This window comes from Eptatretus burgeri, chromosome 1 (genome assembly GCF_056783735.1).
Source record: "Eptatretus burgeri isolate ZD-2024b chromosome 1, Ebu_testis_v1, whole genome shotgun sequence".
Classification (NCBI taxonomy): Eukaryota; Metazoa; Chordata; class Myxini; order Myxiniformes; family Myxinidae; genus Eptatretus; species Eptatretus burgeri.
Window position 1 is genome coordinate 155,090,572 of NC_140961.1, and position 17,873 is coordinate 155,108,444.

The 17,873-nt window shown below is 42.1% G+C and overlaps 1 protein-coding gene across 1 annotated transcript in view; it reads right to left on the reverse strand.

Moving 5' to 3' along the window:
- Positions 1–17,873, reverse strand: part of LOC147035801 (extracellular calcium-sensing receptor-like) — a 72,085-nt gene that overhangs the window by 40,200 nt on the left and 14,012 nt on the right. Inside the window, exon 2 of the mRNA XM_085869581.1 lies at positions 6,722–6,845. The gene's annotated coding sequence lies outside the window, so the exon portion shown is untranslated. The remainder of the gene's footprint in view (positions 1–6,721; positions 6,846–17,873) is intronic.

A 17,873-nucleotide genomic window follows, 5' to 3' on the forward strand; every position in this document is an offset into this window, starting at 1 on the left:
ACATCGGATCAGCATGATCCAAATTGGTGCCTGTGGGTGTTTTTATCTTTGTCCATGTTCTTGGGGGAAAGGGGGATGCAAGACCTCTATGTAAATTTGTGTTTATTGTAGTTCTGCTCCTGGTGAGAGATAGTATTACAAGTCCTAACCCTTTACATTTAATTTAGACACCGACACTCACGAGGGATACTTTCCTTTAAAAGGCCATGAATGTCGAATCCGCAAATGTTTGGGGATAGTTTAAGTGGGAAGAAGGGGGAAAGGTTCCCCAATGGTTCGTGATTCATAAGGTAAAAATTAAAAAATAATTTATGAAAGCACGTGATTGCACTTTCATTAAAAATGCTTACAAATAAAAAAAACAACAGCAGCAGGTACTGTTATTCAAGATACGATGTAACTTTTGGTGTGATGATGATGATGATGATGATGATGATGATGATGATGATGATGATGATGATGAGTTATAATCCAGTGAACTCCACTGAAGGGGATGCAGGTGAGGGTTCTGAATGGGACACAGATGAGATTGCTGACAAGGTTGAGGTGGATGGGCAGGGGCGAAAAAAATGGGGAATCAGCATCTGATTTGCTAAGTGATGTAGGTTTATGTGCAGCTATTTGTCTGGAAGCGAAACATCATCCAAACTCCTCGTGAACAAGAGGTGGTTTTCCTCATAGGGTCGGCATCTTACAACCTGTCAGCGACTGCCCTCTTATCCTGCAGCGCCTCAGGCAGGAACTTGACGGTCATGTTTGGCCTTAACACCTCTTCTTCCTCTTCACTGTCTTCCTCCTCCATTTCCTGGGAAACCTTCATGCTGGCCTCCAACTCCTTCTCAGTCAGCTCCTCCCCATGTGATGTGATGAGCTCCTGCAATTCCTCAGGCTCAATATCAGAGACCTTCCCCTCCAATCTCCTGTGCCAACCCAGCAATTTTCCGCCTCTCTTCCATGGTGTCGGCAAAATCTCTGAAGTTGTTGACTGCTTGAAGCCATAGGTTTTGCTAGGAAGTGTTAATGGTGAAGGCTTTCACTTCATCCAGCGAGTCTTTGATTGCGCTGATGCAGTGCACTATGTTGAGGTCCGTCAAACATTTCCTAACAGTAAGTTTGGGTTCAGACTGTGTGGCATCCAAGATGCGATACGACGGAATCACAATGCTGTCCTTTTTCACTTCGAGAAAAAAGTTCTCGTGAGCATTTTTTTTGCAGAACAGGCTAGTTTCATCTGCATTGAAGAACTGCTCTGATACCTACTGGTTCTCCTCATTGAGCTGCATGAGTTGAGCAGGGAAAGGTTCAGCTGCCTCATGGTCTGCTGAGGCACCCTTGCCTGTGAGCTTTACATTGTGGAGATCGTAACGCTTCTTGAAGTGGTCAAACCATCACCTGGTAGCTGAGAAGGGACTCGGGGCACTCACACCTGCATTGCTTGTGTTTGCAGCACCACCCATACCAAGCAGATGATCATTCTTGTGTTTTGCCTTTTCGTGAAACAGAGGTCCACTTAAAGGCACGTTTTCCTCGGCATTGTCATCTAAGCACATATTTATTTTGTATACATTGTCGAGGCTCGTATGAGAGCTAACACACAAGGCACAACAATGGGGGCAGGAGACAAGAGGGGCTGGAGAGGAGGACAATTTCAATGTCTTCTCCATTGTTTCTACATGACCGTCCCTGACCTGCGTAATCACTTTGGTGCTGGGTACTGTGTTAGCCATGACACATTCACGAATCCCCTTCTCGTTTTTTTTTAATGTAACAGACAGTCATCTCATTCACACCATAATGCCTGCCCACAGAAGTCCAGCTATCACCTTTTGATAGCTGTTCTAGTAGCTCCACTTTCTGGTTCAGCCTCCTTTCTTTTTCTGCCTCTTGGGAGCAGACGCAACTCCTGCACTACTCTTGTGCTTCGGGCCCATGATCGAATAATGAGCGCAAAAAGTCCACGAGCATGAGGAATCACAGCAGGTCAAGGCAGCGGGACGAGAAGAAAGAATGAGAACAAGGAAACACAGCACATAAGTAGCCATGTAGGTAGATGGAGGAGGGGTGGCGAGAGTGATCATTGTTTGTGGGGGATGGTGGCAGAGGATGGTATATGCATGCATGGAGGTGGTGTATGTGTGCACATAGCTGCTTTATGCGTGACGGGCGGGAAATGGTTCATGCACCCATAAAAAAAACATGAGAAGCAGGTTTGGGCCACGAATTTTGAATCTGCAAATGTCAGGGTTTCATGGTACAGCATTCTTGCTTCTACAGTTCTCAGGTCAGTGAGGTGCTTTGAGTTATGCAATGAGAGGTATTTTGGAGAGAAAATTTTGAATTACACGTTTGACTTATTCAGCGGGAGATGCTTTGAACTTTATGGCATCTTTTGAATTACACAGTGGGTGGTGTTTTGAATTTTGATGTTTGCAGCGTCCGCTCGAAGTCGGGCCTCATCCAATGTCGAAGTTCTGCATAGTATAGGTGGCGAAAAAGAGTAGCCAAGGAATCGATATACTTTTTTTTCTTTTTTCTCTATGTTCATTCACATAGGAGGTGATAAAATGAGGTAACTTATGAATGTATCTTCCTCTTCTTCTTCTTTTGGCTGCTCCCGTTAGTGGTCGCCACAGCAGATCATCTGTTATGATCCACAGACTGATTTGGCACAGGTTTTATGCTGGATGCCCTTCCTCGTGCAACCCAGGTCACCTCTTACGACACAGGGATAAGGATTGGGTTTCGCCATGATTCTGGGCTGCACTACACCCTCTCATAGCACGGCACAGCGCAGAGCATCCGTCCTCAAGCAATCCTCCAAAACAAGCCTCCGAGTAGCAGGATTACATGTGCATGCCACTACGCCCGGTAAGTAACTTATGAATGTATTTTCCTTTAAAATAAATTTTCTCTACGTTCATTGGCATAGGTGGCGAAAAAGAGTCGGCACGTAATTCATGAATCTACTGGGTGAGCCATAAGTCCCAGGGCACGGTTTTCACTGCTTTTCCATGATTTGTTAATACAATGTATTTGTACCGTTTTCGTTTTCTTTCAGGTAATACAAATAGTAGATTAAACCAAGATGGCAGACACCAGTCAATTTACAGTCGAAGAGAGGCTGGAAGCAGTGGTATGGTAACCATGAGAGAAGAAACACAAACAAGATGAGGAAATCACATACGGATGCAATCAATGTCTGAAGAGGTATTGTAATTGTTGTATTTGTGTAATTTTTTATAACTCCTGTTATTATGTATTGCTGTTATTACTGTAATATGTTATTACTCCTGGTGCTTATGGCTTACCCTGTGATATGGTTCCCATTGTGTACAGCCCTTTTGGCTGCTGGTTACATCATGAGTGAGGGGCACGGCTCTGCCACTGACACAGTTTCCCTATTACCACTACACTGGTGCTCATTTCACCGACCTTGGAAGGATGACAGGCTGAGTCAACCACCTGGTGTTAATTCAGCGGTAAACGGGGCTTAAACTCACGACCCTAGGATCCCAAGCCACCACCCGAACCACTAAGCCAACACCAGGATTTGTAGATGGTATAAACCATCTGTATGTGATATTTCATATGGTGGTTGCAATATTTCAAAAACCGTTGAACATTTAGCTTTCATATTGCAGATATCTGTTCCACATGACATCATCTCAACTTTATCAGATCATGGCTTTGATTGGCTGAATCATGTTGCCCTGGCAACCATCTCTGTAACTTGGCTTGAATATGTGATATTTCCAAAACCATTCAATATTTAGTTTTCATATTACACAGGTCTCTTCTTCATACCACCAAAAAGGTGGGGTACCTCGAGTGTCAGCTCCTTGTTTGGTATTCATTCAAGCTGTTTAGTGTTATTGATGTGTGTCTTATGTTCGTTATCGAGTTGCCCCTCCAGTGTATTAAAATTAAGTTAGCATGTTCTTGGAATCAGTGGGTGTACATACAAATTTGCATCAAATTATCAATTCATTTAAATGTTGTGTTGTTGATAAATTAGTTTCTGTCTCAACAAATCTCATGTTTCCCCTCCCTTACAGATTTGCAGCCTGCAGAATTTACCTCCTGTGGGATTGGGATAACCAAGACCATTCCTATTAAATTATACACATACCCACACACAGTCATATTTGATGAAGCCACCAGTTAAATTTGATGAAGAAAAAAAAAGAAAAACTTGCAACAATTCCTAAGTTTAAAAGCCCTGGTCAGGATGGAATTCCAAACTGGTGAAAGCAACTAGATTACATCCTCAATCATGATGCTCGAGCATTCAACAAATCTATCCAAGAAGAAAAAGGAAGGGATGATTGTCTCACAGAAGGTAACACATTCCTCATGCCAACATCTGAAAAAACCAACTATCTCAAACATATAGACCATGTCCACCAACAACATAAAATTCCAAAGGAAATAAGCACAGAAATTGTGTTCCACCATCTAACACAACAAGGCTGAGAGGCAGAACAGAAGGGATGTAAGAGAGGATGCTAGGGAACAATGGACCACCTACTACTGGACAAGGCCACACTCAAAAACTGTAAAACGAGAAGAAACAAATTGTCCACAACATGGATAGACTGAATAAAAAGGTTTTTATAGTGTCCCATATTCATGGATGATAACATGTATGCAGGTATACAAGATCAACCCAAAAACAATCGGACTGTTTGAGAAAGCAATGGAGTTCAGAAATATCACATTGATATTACAGCACTTGGAAGTAAAAATTGAAATACCAGGAGTGAAGATATATCGTGGGATCTTCCAAGGTGACAGCCATTCCCCCTCTTGCTTTGCCTGACTCTGGACCCACTGAGTAACATCATGAATCAACGAAGACATGGATACACCCCAATATCAAATAAGAGAATGTCCAAATCGGACAGAGAAGGTGACACGTCTACTGTATGTGGATGATCTAAAACTCTTTGCAACAAATGACGAAAAATTAAAATAACTGAAATTAGTGAAACAGTAATCTGAAGACATTGAAATTGAATTTGTCCTGGAGAAGTGTGCTGAGTGCACATTTGTACAAGGTAAACAAACAAAAAAGGACAACTTAAAATTGACGTTGAAATAACAATACAAGAGCTAGACAAAAAGCATCATACAAATACCTCAAAGTAGAAAACGGCCACCAAATGTCACAAACAAATGTACAAAACGATGAACAAAAAATACCTGCATAGAACGAGGCTGATTCTGAAAACTTACCTTTCTACAAGGAACAAAATCAAAGCCATAAATTAACTCACAATATTAGTATTCCAGTACACCTGGAGAATAATAGACTGGCCACAAGCAGAAATCAATAAACTAGATATCAATACAAGGAAACTCCTCACCATCCACAAAATATTCAACAAAAGTCAGTGCATCCTGAGAATGTACCTGCCGAGAGGAGGAGGCTGTGCCTGATGGAGCTCAGCCAAGTGCACAGAGTGACAACAGTAGGAGTGGTTAAGTATGTGAAATGTTCAACAGACAGCTGAATTCAATTTGTTTGCAAACATGAAGATAACAAATCAGAGAATGTATTCCTAACATATCTAGCAAAAAATTTCTGAAGACAGGTGTGAATGGAAGATGTCACACATGAGAGTGAAACCACAACCAAAACAGGCCAAATGACTGATAAAAACAAAGGAAAAATAGGATGCTAAATATTAAGAACGATACACTGACAACTGGGAAAACCATAAAAGAGCAAGAATGTATCTATAAAAAAAATTGGACAGATTGGGCATGGACAAAGAAGGTTCAATGGAATGGCTAAGAAAAGGTCAGCTCATCTGGGATGGAGAACAAACCAAGACCGAGGAAACTATACCAATGGCTTAAAGAAGATGACAGCACTGAGTCAGTCGGTCGGGTGTAGGTTCTGTAAGGTGGAAAAAGAAAGTATGAGCCACCTCCTATCAGGATGTAAAAAAACTCATGTCAGTGGAGCTGCACACACAAAGGCACAACAATGCATGTTGAGTAATCCACTGAAATATCTGCAGAAATTTCAAGATCCTCATTCCAGAAAACTCATGGAAACATGAACCAGAAGCAACAATGAAAACAATTAAGTAATACTCACATATGACCTAATGATCCCATCAAGCATGAACAAAGAAAATAAATCATTGCTACCAGACATAGTACTTAGATACAAAAAAGTAAAAGAGGGCGTTTCAAAATGAGGTTTCTGTACACAGCAATTTTGGTCTAAATAACGCAGAAATCAAGAAAATTAGAAAATACCAAGACTTCAAAAAAGAAGTGAAAACATCTTGGAAGCTGAAGAGTGCAAAAATTGTACCCGTAATTATTGCAGCAATGGAAATGATACAAAAGAACCTCAAGGATATCTTAATAACATTCCATGGGAATATTACAACAAACAAATTGACGTTGGTATCTGTCCAGGGCTCAGTAACGATCCTGAAAAGAGCACTCAGAACAAAACGATGAAAATAAATTGCTGCTTTTATATTACAATTTACATAAGCAAAAGTAAAAAAAAAATGCAATTCTACAATAAATACAGCAATGCATTGAGAAGATAATGCAACAAAATGTCAAAATATCTGCTGCTATAATGAGTCCAAAATGAAACAAATAACCTCGAATTTGCCATCATTAATTAACTTATTAAAATGAAAATTTAAATGTTGGCTTTTTCACATTCCATTGATCACCAAGTTTATTTTACCTGTCTCGTTAGAGAATTGCACTTGTGGGCAAGCAATGCAATCATGACAACATAATGGCTTTCCAATCTGCGTAGCCTTTCGTGTTCCAGGTTGGCAGGAATTGCTGCACAAAGAGCTCGGAACCTTAAAACACAAAATTCATTGAAAATAAAGATTAAAAAGAAATATTATTGTTACATGGGAGGGGGCATCCAAAGATAGATTGTGCTCAGAATTGTATGACCAGGTGAATTTAACAGCTTAGGTGACTTTAACAGGTGAATTTACACCTGTATCAGAAAAAACATCAAAGTGCATGTCATATTGAAAAACTTGCGCTGAGGAAGCCATGAGTGTAAACATTAAACCAGAAGAGAGGATGCTTGTATTGTGTAACACCCCATGTAACAGGCATGGACTAATGGAGCATCGACTTGTGGCCACAGAAAGGCACCGAAGTGGGGCTATAAATGCACTTTATGGAACATTAGGAATGCTCTGCATGCACCACGAGCAAGTATGACAGTTCTGCTGAGGAATCAGAAAATCCACGCGATAAGCGGCCTCATCTGCTGCAATGAGATCCCAGATGGGGGTGAGCTGGGTGTTGTGGTTGAGAACTGCCCCTCTCCTGTGGAGTTACCAATAGGAATTAGCCATGGGCCATCTGAAGAGATGATAAAAACTGTTGTGTATGCATCTGCATTGCATCAGTTTCATCTCCCCCATTGAAAGGACCATTGTAGAGATTTGGCAGCATGTGGCCTCCTCATCATGAACCCTTCTCATCGCAATACTGAGCCGCAATTTCATTCTGTGTCATATCCACCTGCATACTATTAGGGTACAGCAACACGATCTTGTGCCTGCCTGAAGTCCTCACCTGCTCCAATTTGTTGTGTGAATCTGGTATTTTACTGCCATAGTGTGTTACTTATTTTCATTGTACATATCATGTGTGTCTTTCACCCCTGTTTGACCGTCGATCACTTGGTTTGTTCCGTTTATTTATTCAGTGCCGTGTCCATATTTATCCCTATTTTCTTTTCAAATAACAATTTTCATTAAAAAGAAAAGTATTTCCTCCTTCTGCCTCCATGTGCAAGTGAACAACTGCCAAGTTTGGCTTCATTTGAACGATCCCTGTGCTTTCATTAGCAGGCTAAGTTGTGAACACAGTAATATATTAAATTGTTTTGGCCATTCATGGATGTGTTATATTTCTGTTTCACAGCTCTGTGATGGCAAACCATCTGATATGACATTATTAAAGGACAATTCGTGTCAACTCCTCTTTTTGTCACTTTCAAGGATTGTATCAAAACAAGAAGAGAGAAATTTGTTTGTCTGTCTGTCGACGTGTCGCCATTTTTCTCAGAGATGGCCAAATGGATCTTCGTCAAACTTCCATAGCTTCATCAATGCGTGCCTGAGAGTGCTTTAGTCCAAAATGAATACATAAATATATTAATTCATAATGTCGAAGCATTTGCAGCTATTGTGAAAGGTGAAATTAAATGATCCACACGTGATAAAGCTGAATGTCTAAACTCGGTGTTTGCAGCTAAATCTTGTGTCCCAAATCCATCACTATCTCTACCCACTTTACCCAGTCGCACCCAACTGTCCCTGGACTCTGTATCCTTTTCTCCTGACAAGGTGGAGAGCTTGCTTTCAAACCTCGAGTCAGATTCTGCAACCGGTCCAGACGGCATCAGCCCACGTGTCCTCAAAGCCTGCTCTTCTGCTCTTGCTCACCCTCTCTCTGTTCTATTCACCCTCTCATTTTCCCAAGGTCATCTGCCATCTACTTGGAAATCTGCTAACATCACTGCCCTGCATAAAAAAGGTGCAAAAACAGATCCCTGTAACTACAGACCAATCAGCCTTCTCCCAATCATCAGCAAGGTTATGGAATCCATCATCGCTTCAGACATGAAATCCTTCCTCTTCTCCAATGGCTTGATTTCCAATCATCAATTTGGTTTCAGACCAGGTCACTCTACCCTGGATATGCTGCTACTGCTCTCCCATCAATGGATGGAGGTCCTCAATGCCAGACAGGAAATCCGAGCCGTATCCCTGGACATATCACGTGCTTTTGACACAGTCTGGCACCCTGCACTACTCACCAAACTCTCTTCCCATGGTATTCAAGGCCATCTCCACTCATGGCTCGCAGACTTCCTCTCCTGTCGCAGTCAACGTGTGGCCCTAAATGGAGTTCTTTCATCCCCTCTTCCTGTGCAGGCTGGAGTTCCTCAAGGTAGCGTTCTGGGCCCTGTTCTTTTTCTGGTTTTCATTAATGATCTCTCGGACTCTCTGGAAAATCCTCTATTTCTCTTTGCCGATGACTCCACCCTCTGCCGTACCATCTGTCATCCCTCAGACCGGCAAGCAGCAGCTTCTTCGCTCACTGCAGATCTGGATAAAATCACAAACTGGTCCAACACGTGGAACATGTCTTTCAATCCACACAAATCTCACACTCTCACTATGTCTCTTCGAAAGGACCGTTTAGAAAACCCCCCATCCACTTTCTCAACAATCCTCTGGAAGAAGTCTTTTCTTTCAAGCTTCTGGGTCTCACTATCTGCCATGACCTTTCCTGGGAAAGTCACATTTCCAACCTTGCCTCAAAAGCCAGTCGCCGACTGGGAATCCTCCGTCGTGCAAAGTCCTTCCTCGGCCCTCTTGAGCTCCTGACTACTTACAAAGCTTTTGTCCGTAGCCTGATGGAGTACTGCTCTCCCCTCTGGGCTGGTGCTCCTGCCTCCCACCTTTCTCGGCTTCACGCTGTCGAAACCAGGGCTTTTAAGATCATTGGCATCTCCCGCAATGAAGCTGAGTCTTTGGGCCTCTCACTCAATCACCGCAGGTTGGTCGGTGGTCTTTCTGTCTTCTACCGACTCCTCTCCAGCCTTGCCCCCCTGCTCTCTCTGCGATTTGTCCCAACCACATTTCCACAGGGCGCTCAAGGTCCGCCAACAACCCCTTCTGGTAAAACAACCAAAATCACGAATCGCTGCTCATCTTCACTCTTTCATTCCTCTTTTTTTCCCGCCTTTGGAATAAACTTCCTCACTCTATTCTTTCCCATTCTTCCCTCCAGGCTTTCAAAACAGCTGTTCACCACCACCTCTTATCTTCCCCCATCCAAATCCTCGATCTTTTCTACCCCCGATAATCCACCCAAGCCCACTTCCTTCAATTCTCCTGCTTTCCTTCCTGAAAGTCCCTGTAATGTCCATCTTCTCTTCGCCATGTTCCCCGTCCCATCCCCATCCCTCTCCCTTCCACAGTTCACCTAATGTGTCTGTTCCCCACTGTTTTGTCCCTTCCACTCCCGCCCCTCTTGTCTCATGCCTCCTTGCTGTGAGTTGTGTGTTAGCTCTCATACGAGCCTCGACCAAGGTATACAAAAAAAAAAAAAAAAAAAAAAAAAAAAAAAAAAATCCCCAACCTCAATCCTTAGTGGGAGTATGGAAGTGCTTTTTGACTCCCACATAAAACAGTAAAAAAATAATAATTGATTTATATTCAAAATGCTAACGGGATTACAAAAGCACCAGGCAATGCCTCGTAAAATGCTGGTGGACTATAAAACTGGAAACCTGTTTCCTTGATGTTAATAAAATTTACACTTGCCTTCGGTGTGCCATCATTCCACACAAATTCACTTGAATCAATACGAAGCTGGTTCTCTTGTGGATAAGATGAATCAAAAATACCAACAACTTTGAAATCCAAATCACCTTCAGTGTTTTTCTGCCAGTTCAAAATCTCATATACTGCTGGAGGATCTCCATTTTTATCAAAGAAAAACGTTTCTTCTTTGTTAACTTTGAAAATGACCTTTTTCAAATAGTACAACAACTGGAATTTTCATTGAAGAAGAAATTTAAGAAATCATTATTAAAGAGGGAATAGAATAACAATATAATAATATTTTAATATAATAACAATCCGTTGTCATAATGATCATTATTTTCAACATGCAAGGGACCACAAAACAACAATAACAAAACAACAAAATCCAAGAATGTGACAGAACAAGCTACATGTAAACCTCAAAATAAATGAATAATATCGGGATATGTTATTGGAAATTTTTTGGCCACAGATACTTAATATCAGCGAGCAAGAATGGAAATGAATTCAGAATAATGATTGATATTCCTGTTACCTGCCATGATTGAAAGCTTGTAATAACAGCACAAGTAGCATTGTCCCATGGGCCTTGACCAGGAACACATTGTTGCAAATCATGTAAGGCATGAGCAAGAGCATATATAGCTATGTATGTGTGGTAGGTGTCTCTCATGTGGGACACATCAGTGAATTGCGTCTCAACATTACGTAGATCTTCAAGGCCAGTGCAGGTCCTTAGTTTTGTTGAAATGTTCCAGGAGCAGTTAAACATTGTTTCCCAGAATTCAAAAAGAAATACATTTTCCAAACATTCCACATTGCAGCAAACATTTTGAAATTTAGTTTGATTTACTTTCCAGGAAATGGACTTGTTATTTTCACTGGATAACACACCATCATTCATATCATTTGTTTCAAAATTGTTTGCATCTTCCCCATCTAAAACAATATCACGTGAAAATGTCTTGTAACTTCGAGTCATTGTAACCATTGTATGATTTTTGTTGAATTCATTTTTAACATTTGGGAAAATTGATCCAGATTTGTATTTAGTTTTTGTTACACTTGCAGTATTTAAAATAATTATTTTCCTTCTTTGCCATTGTTTTTCAAATCTATTTTTGTTGATATCTTTGTTACATTTATCAAGTTCATTTTTGACTAATGGCTGAAGAGTGACAAGAAATTCATAAAAACCAGGAATTGAACTACGTCGGAGAGCAAAACCAATGGTCCCTTTAAAAATGTGAGCAAGTCGTTGAGAAGTGTATTGTTGGAAAGTTGCCCAATCTTCACTTGCAATCCATATCTTTCCTGTGATGTTTCTTTTCCAAAGTTCCTCAACAAATGGACTGAATATCCTTTCTGAACTAAAAACAACAATCACTGACACTTTAGTTCTTTCAACAATTTCACCTGCAGTTAAAGAGAAAGTGAATTCCTCATGAGTAATGATACGAGTTACATGACAAGGAACTTCACATCAGGAAGAGGCCGTTAAGCCCATCAAAGCTTGCCCAATGATTGCCATCCTGTGGTTCCTTGTCCATGCTGTATCCTTTTTTAAATGCCCAGCATCAAGTAAGGAAACAGCACGTACCATTCTTAAAGTTTTAATGTGACTCAGAAAGGATTTAAACCACCAAGACTCAGAGTTGAACCTCAAACCATTATGCTACAGAGTCAGTAATAATTTAAAGTATAATATTGCAAAAGTTACTATTTACAGGCATCAGCAATAGTTGAAAATGGTGCTTCTGGATAATTTTAGAAAAAGCACAGACCAATACATTCAAACAAACCTCACATGTCAAACACATTTTATAAGGTTGGTGAGGAACCTTTTGTTGTCATGTGAGGGCAGCCACGCAAACGTTTGTTTTCACAAGCAAAGTGGGTGCTGACCTCACTGGAGGCCAGCTCCAAAGTTCAATGAGGAATTTAAATTTTGTATGACTCAACAACGAAGTGGTTGAATGAAATTCCTCGACTTCATGTATTTCAACAGGCCACTTACTAAACTCAGGATTGCTACCAATTTGCCCTGCAGAGATAATAAATTAACACATTCTGCCTGTGTGGAAAAATGGAGGGATTAACAGGCACACAACATCGCCACATGAAAAAAAAAATTCCAAACTAAACAGGATGACGAGGAACAAAATCCCAGACACAAAGACAGACAGAAAAAACAAATATTAAGCACAGTAACTTATGGTAACAATCTTATTAAAAAACGCAAGTTGGTGTCTGTCTGTCTCTCTGACTGTTTTTTGACCATGATACATTCAGTCGTTACTTATCCATTCCTAACCAAACTTGGCAGGGATTAAGGGTCACACGAAGGAGGTTGTAGCGATTTAACTTACCCCCATCCCCAAGGGGGATTTGCACCTTGCATGATCTTTGTGTAGAGGTGAATACTAGGTTATAATGGCTTTCATGGTGCAGACCTTCTGGACATAAAAATTATTACAACCACAAATATTTCATTCAATTTGGTCCCTATGTAAAATTACATTTTATACAGTCGCTGTTAAACTTGAAGAAGTTTAGAGGAGAGTTAACATGTTTAAGGCATTCTGTATTTGCTCAGATCCATTGATCTGAGGGGGACGTGGTAATCTCGACTTGCTCGGCTTATTGGTAGGCAGCAACAATCTTTCGCTAACAAAGCTGCTTTGCACATGAGCATTTCTACGTTAATGATGAATCCCATTGCCTGTTCATTTTTTCTAGCATTGATAAGATTATATGTGGCCTGCATATGGATTGTTTATATCCTATCTTGGGGCCTCACGTGATTTCTCCTGGTCATGGTTTCAAGTGTGATTTTGCTGACACCCTTATGGCCGAATTGTGGCCTTTATTTGATGCATAAACATATTCCTAAGGTTCGCTAGCATAGATCAATACTCGCCAGAGGGAAATTTGGAAAAAATTTGACATATTTACTCATGGGTGGAGTATCGACGAACAGTCACTGCTTCACACACCTATCAGTGCTTTAAAACCTGTTATCCAGTTCCATTAAGTCGTGGCCGAGTTGTGGTGACATTCATGATCAAATGTCTCCAAACTTACCCATCTTGAACTCCTTTCCAAAGTTTTGGCAGAGACAACTTGGTTGGAGCATTTACCCCATCATTGGGGGAGTGTTCCCTAACCAATCTGCTTGGTATCGCTTGTCAAGCCAGCTGTTCCTCATTAACCCTTTTGCTGGAGTGCTTGCTTCAGTGCTTAAAATCAAGCGAAACACTTGGCGAGCGCTCTCCAAGCTGATTGCTAATGGAGCACACCCTTTCTGAACATGTCAGTGGAGGAGTTATGGGATTTCTGGGACATTGCATGCAAGAGAATGGGAAAAATTATCGGAAATTATTGACTGATACCAAATCCTCCCAATTCCCCTCATTTTACTTACTTTCGACCCCACTTTCGAGACATTTCCAACGAAGCTTTGTCACCATATTTTCACCAAAAAACCGACTTTCATTTCACCACTTTTAACCACCCCCATTTTTCACCAAAAACATCATATTTCTCATTGTACTCAAACAGGTCAGGTATGGGAGCATGTGCCAGAACAGCGCGTCGCTGCGTCCACTTTCAGCCAGTACTCCAGGGGCCACCGTCTGGCCATCCCCCAGGCAGATGTCAGGCCCATCCCCATCTCCTTGAGATGATGGTCAACCTGCTGCAACCACGAGGCACGTGGTCGGCCCATTGGCTTACTCCACTCATGAGACTCCCTCGCTGAGAGAATCTGGTGAGCAGGATCAGCGTCAGGAAAATGAGCCACATGTTCATACAGCCTCAACTGATGCTCACGGACTATGCAGGTAACAAATCTCATCCGAGTCTCTATCAGCAACCGTTCGTTGGACACAAAATCCGACCAGCGATAGCCAAGGATTCTCCGAAGAGACATGGCACCAAAGGAATTAAGTCTCCGTCTCAGATCCCTGGTCAGAGTCCAAGTCTCGCATCCATAGAGCAAGACTGGAAATACCAAGGACCTGAAGACTCGGACATTCGCCCTCCCGCACAGGTACCGGCAGCACCACACCCCATGATCCAGTGAATCCATGACACCCCAGGCCCGACCCAAACGTCTGTTGACCTCTGAATCACAGCCAGCAGAGACATGAATATCACTGCCAAGGTAAGTGAATCTCTCCACGACCTCAACATCCTCACCACAAACAGACACAGACAGGACAGCAGCATCCAAGATGTCACCGAAAGCCTGGATCTTAGTTTTGACGCAAGAAACCCGTAATCCCAGCGACTCCGACTCCTCATTCAGCACCTCGAGGGCCCCCAAAAAGGATATCTAAAGTCTCTGCAAAGATGACTGCATCATCTGCAAAATCAAGGTCTGAGACCTTGTCATTCCCAAACGATGCACCGCAGCTTAATCTCTCCGACATCCTCCCTAAAATCCAGTGAATACAAGTGCTGAAAAGTGTGAGCGCCAGTACACACCCCTGACGAACTCCAGTAACAACTGGAAATAAGTCAGAGATGGTACCACCACACTTCACAGCACTCTCAGTACCAGAGTAGTGTTCAGACATCAGATCGATCAGTTTTGGTGGTAACCCACGAAGACCAAGAATCCTTCAGAGGACATCCCGATTCACTGAATCGACCACTTTAGAGAGATCAACATAGGCTGCAAGCAGCCCCTGCCGAAACTCTCGTCTGTGTTCGGTGAGGACACGAATAGCAAGGATACAGTCAATCGTTGACCTCTTTGGTGTAAAGCCTGACTGCTCTGGACGCTGATGCTCAAGCAGATGGTGGTGAAGCCGATCAATAATTATCCATGCAAAGACCTTGCCCGGCACTGAGAGCAGCGTCACCCCTCGGTAGTTGTTGCAGTCATGGCGATCACCCTTCATTTTCCAGAGAGGAACAACAAGGCCCCTCTTCCAATCAGTTGGGATGATGCCTGTGTTCCAGGCAGAGCACTAAACTGCATGCAACGACACGAGTGCAGCATTTCCACCAGCCTTGAGATGTTCAGCATGGATGCCACAGATCCATGGAGCTTGGCCCCGTTTCAACTGGTTCACCGCAGCCCGTGCTTCCACAAGTGAAGGTGGACCACAGTTGATTCGAGGGTCAGCAACAGGGATTGTAACACCCTTGACGTCTGTGGAGCTGTTGAACAGCTCCCAAGATGAAAGCAGCCATTTTAATAGGATTACCTTTTCTTAAAATTGAATGTAGCATTTAATTGAGGAAGCCAAAGCATTTAAGATGCTCTCAGTAAGCTACCATTTTTGACTGTTGGTAATCAAAGCAAGTCGGCTATCTATCTCTATCTCTATCTCTGTCTCTCTCTGTCTCTGTCTCTGTCTCTGTCTCTGTCTCTGTCTCTGTCTCTGTCTCTGTCTCTGTCTCTGTCTCTGTCTGTCTCTCTCTCTCTCTCTCTGTCTCTCTCTCTCTCTCTCTCTCTCTCTCTCTCTCTCTCTCTCTCTCTCTCTCTCTCTCTCTCTCTGTCTCTCTGTCTCTCTCTCTGTCTCTGTCTCTTTGTCGTGCAGCTGAACATCTGGCTTTCTTGTTGGCCCTTGTAACAACATTCTTTGAGCCTTGGGCTCGGAGAAGCCCAATCATAAATCAGCACTGTTTTGGTATAGTTCAAAAGGGAACATCTTGTAGTAGAATGAGACGATTATATATATATATATATATATATATATATATATATATATATATATATATATATATATATATATATATATATATATATATATTGTGATAAAGATCTGCCTGATCAATAACAGATCTTCTTGCTTGTGAAAAGATAATTGCTTTGTCAGGCCAGGAGAGAATATTTGCTGGGGTGTTGTTACTTTCAAAGAAAACGATATCTTAGAAAGGAAATATAAAGCTGATGGAAGTTGGGGAAATCATGAAAACAGATGAGCAGGAAAAGTATATATAAAGTAAACCAAACTGCTTGCAGGCGAGAGTTTGACTGAGCTGGTATACTGTAGGTATTCTGTGCCTTTCTACTCTTGTGTACACTTTTGATGCGCATTAAAAGCTCTTCTCTATGACGATTGGTGTAGTCATTGCTTGATTGCAGACCCTGATCTCGACATTTTGGCATAGTTGGCAAGGGGTAAAAACAGAGCAAAAGAGGGGAACTTCTTGCTTGGTGAGACAAAAAGAGGACAGCAGCTGGCCGGCTTAAAGATAAGGTAAGAACTGCCTCTTTTTCTCGCACCAGGACATACAGGTTCGCTGCTCTTTGTGATCTGTACTTATCTTAAAAGAACGAGAAAAGAGGGAGCTTTGTGCGCATCAAAAAGAAGGGTACCCCGGGGGGTTAAGTGTTCGCAGGGGGGGTTGCAGGTGATGCTTACAGGCTCATCTAAGAAATCCCTGGAGAACAATGTCTAAAGGGGAGATTGCAAGGTACAAACCCTGGGAGGGTAATCTGAGAAATCTCCAAGAGACAAGGTATTTCTGTGGGAGATTGAGGCGTGGAAGGTGTGCAAGGGAGTGTGAGGGTTCATGGAAAGGTGTGAAAGACACCCAACCCAACCCGAGACCACCCCAGGCAAAACACTGACCAGTCCAAGAATACTCTAGAAATGATTCAGGGAAAGTGGGAAAATAAAGATGTAACGGAAATTATGGACCTAGGTCATGTGATCAATTAGCATCATGGTATGAATGAATACAAAAGTACCCATATGCATTCCTAGAATAAGATTCGTTAAGATATGCATTTGTGAATAAGCCCGAACCAAACTTGAAGCTTGTAAGATGTGTAGGGAAGAAGCATGACAAATAAATAATGTTGGAAAAACAAAAAAGAAAGCTTGTAAGTGTTAAGATTAAAAGAATAAGTTGAGAAAACACCTTGCCCCACCCGTGCATCTGCAGTGCACGGAGCGAGGAAATCAAGAGAGAATACCAGGTAACCCATCTGAGGGTTTCCTTAATCCGTCGAGGTTGTGTCCAAACCTGGAAGGTACGAGGTCGCTGGCCACGACTTTTGCCTTCCCGGTGAGGAGGTGGCCGAAAAACACAGGCGGAAGGGAAGGTCACAGTGCAGCCAACTCAAAATCGATAAAATATCCATTAAAAGAACAGGAATTGAGATTAGTTCTGATGTGATAATAATTGAAAATTTAAAGCGAAGTTCTGAAAGAACAGCGGACGAAGCTTGGCTGCTCGTGAAAACGATGTGTGGAAATGGAAGGTGGGAGGGAATGATAACCCACAGAGGGAAGGATGCCCCATGGTGAAGTGGAGGAATGTGTGCGCCTTGCCTGAAGGGTAAAGGTGGGGGTCGTGTTCCTCTTTGAGAGTTTTTTTTTAACGACTCCAAAACGAGTCAACGGGAAAATTTGTGGCAGATGTGCCGAATAGAGCCTTGATTGTGATCTCCAAGTCCAGGAGTCCATACAACACAAATTAAATTGGGAATTATTTAATCGCGGTTGGAAATAAATAAAAGGTAATCCTATTAAAATGGCTGCTTTCATCTTGGGAGCT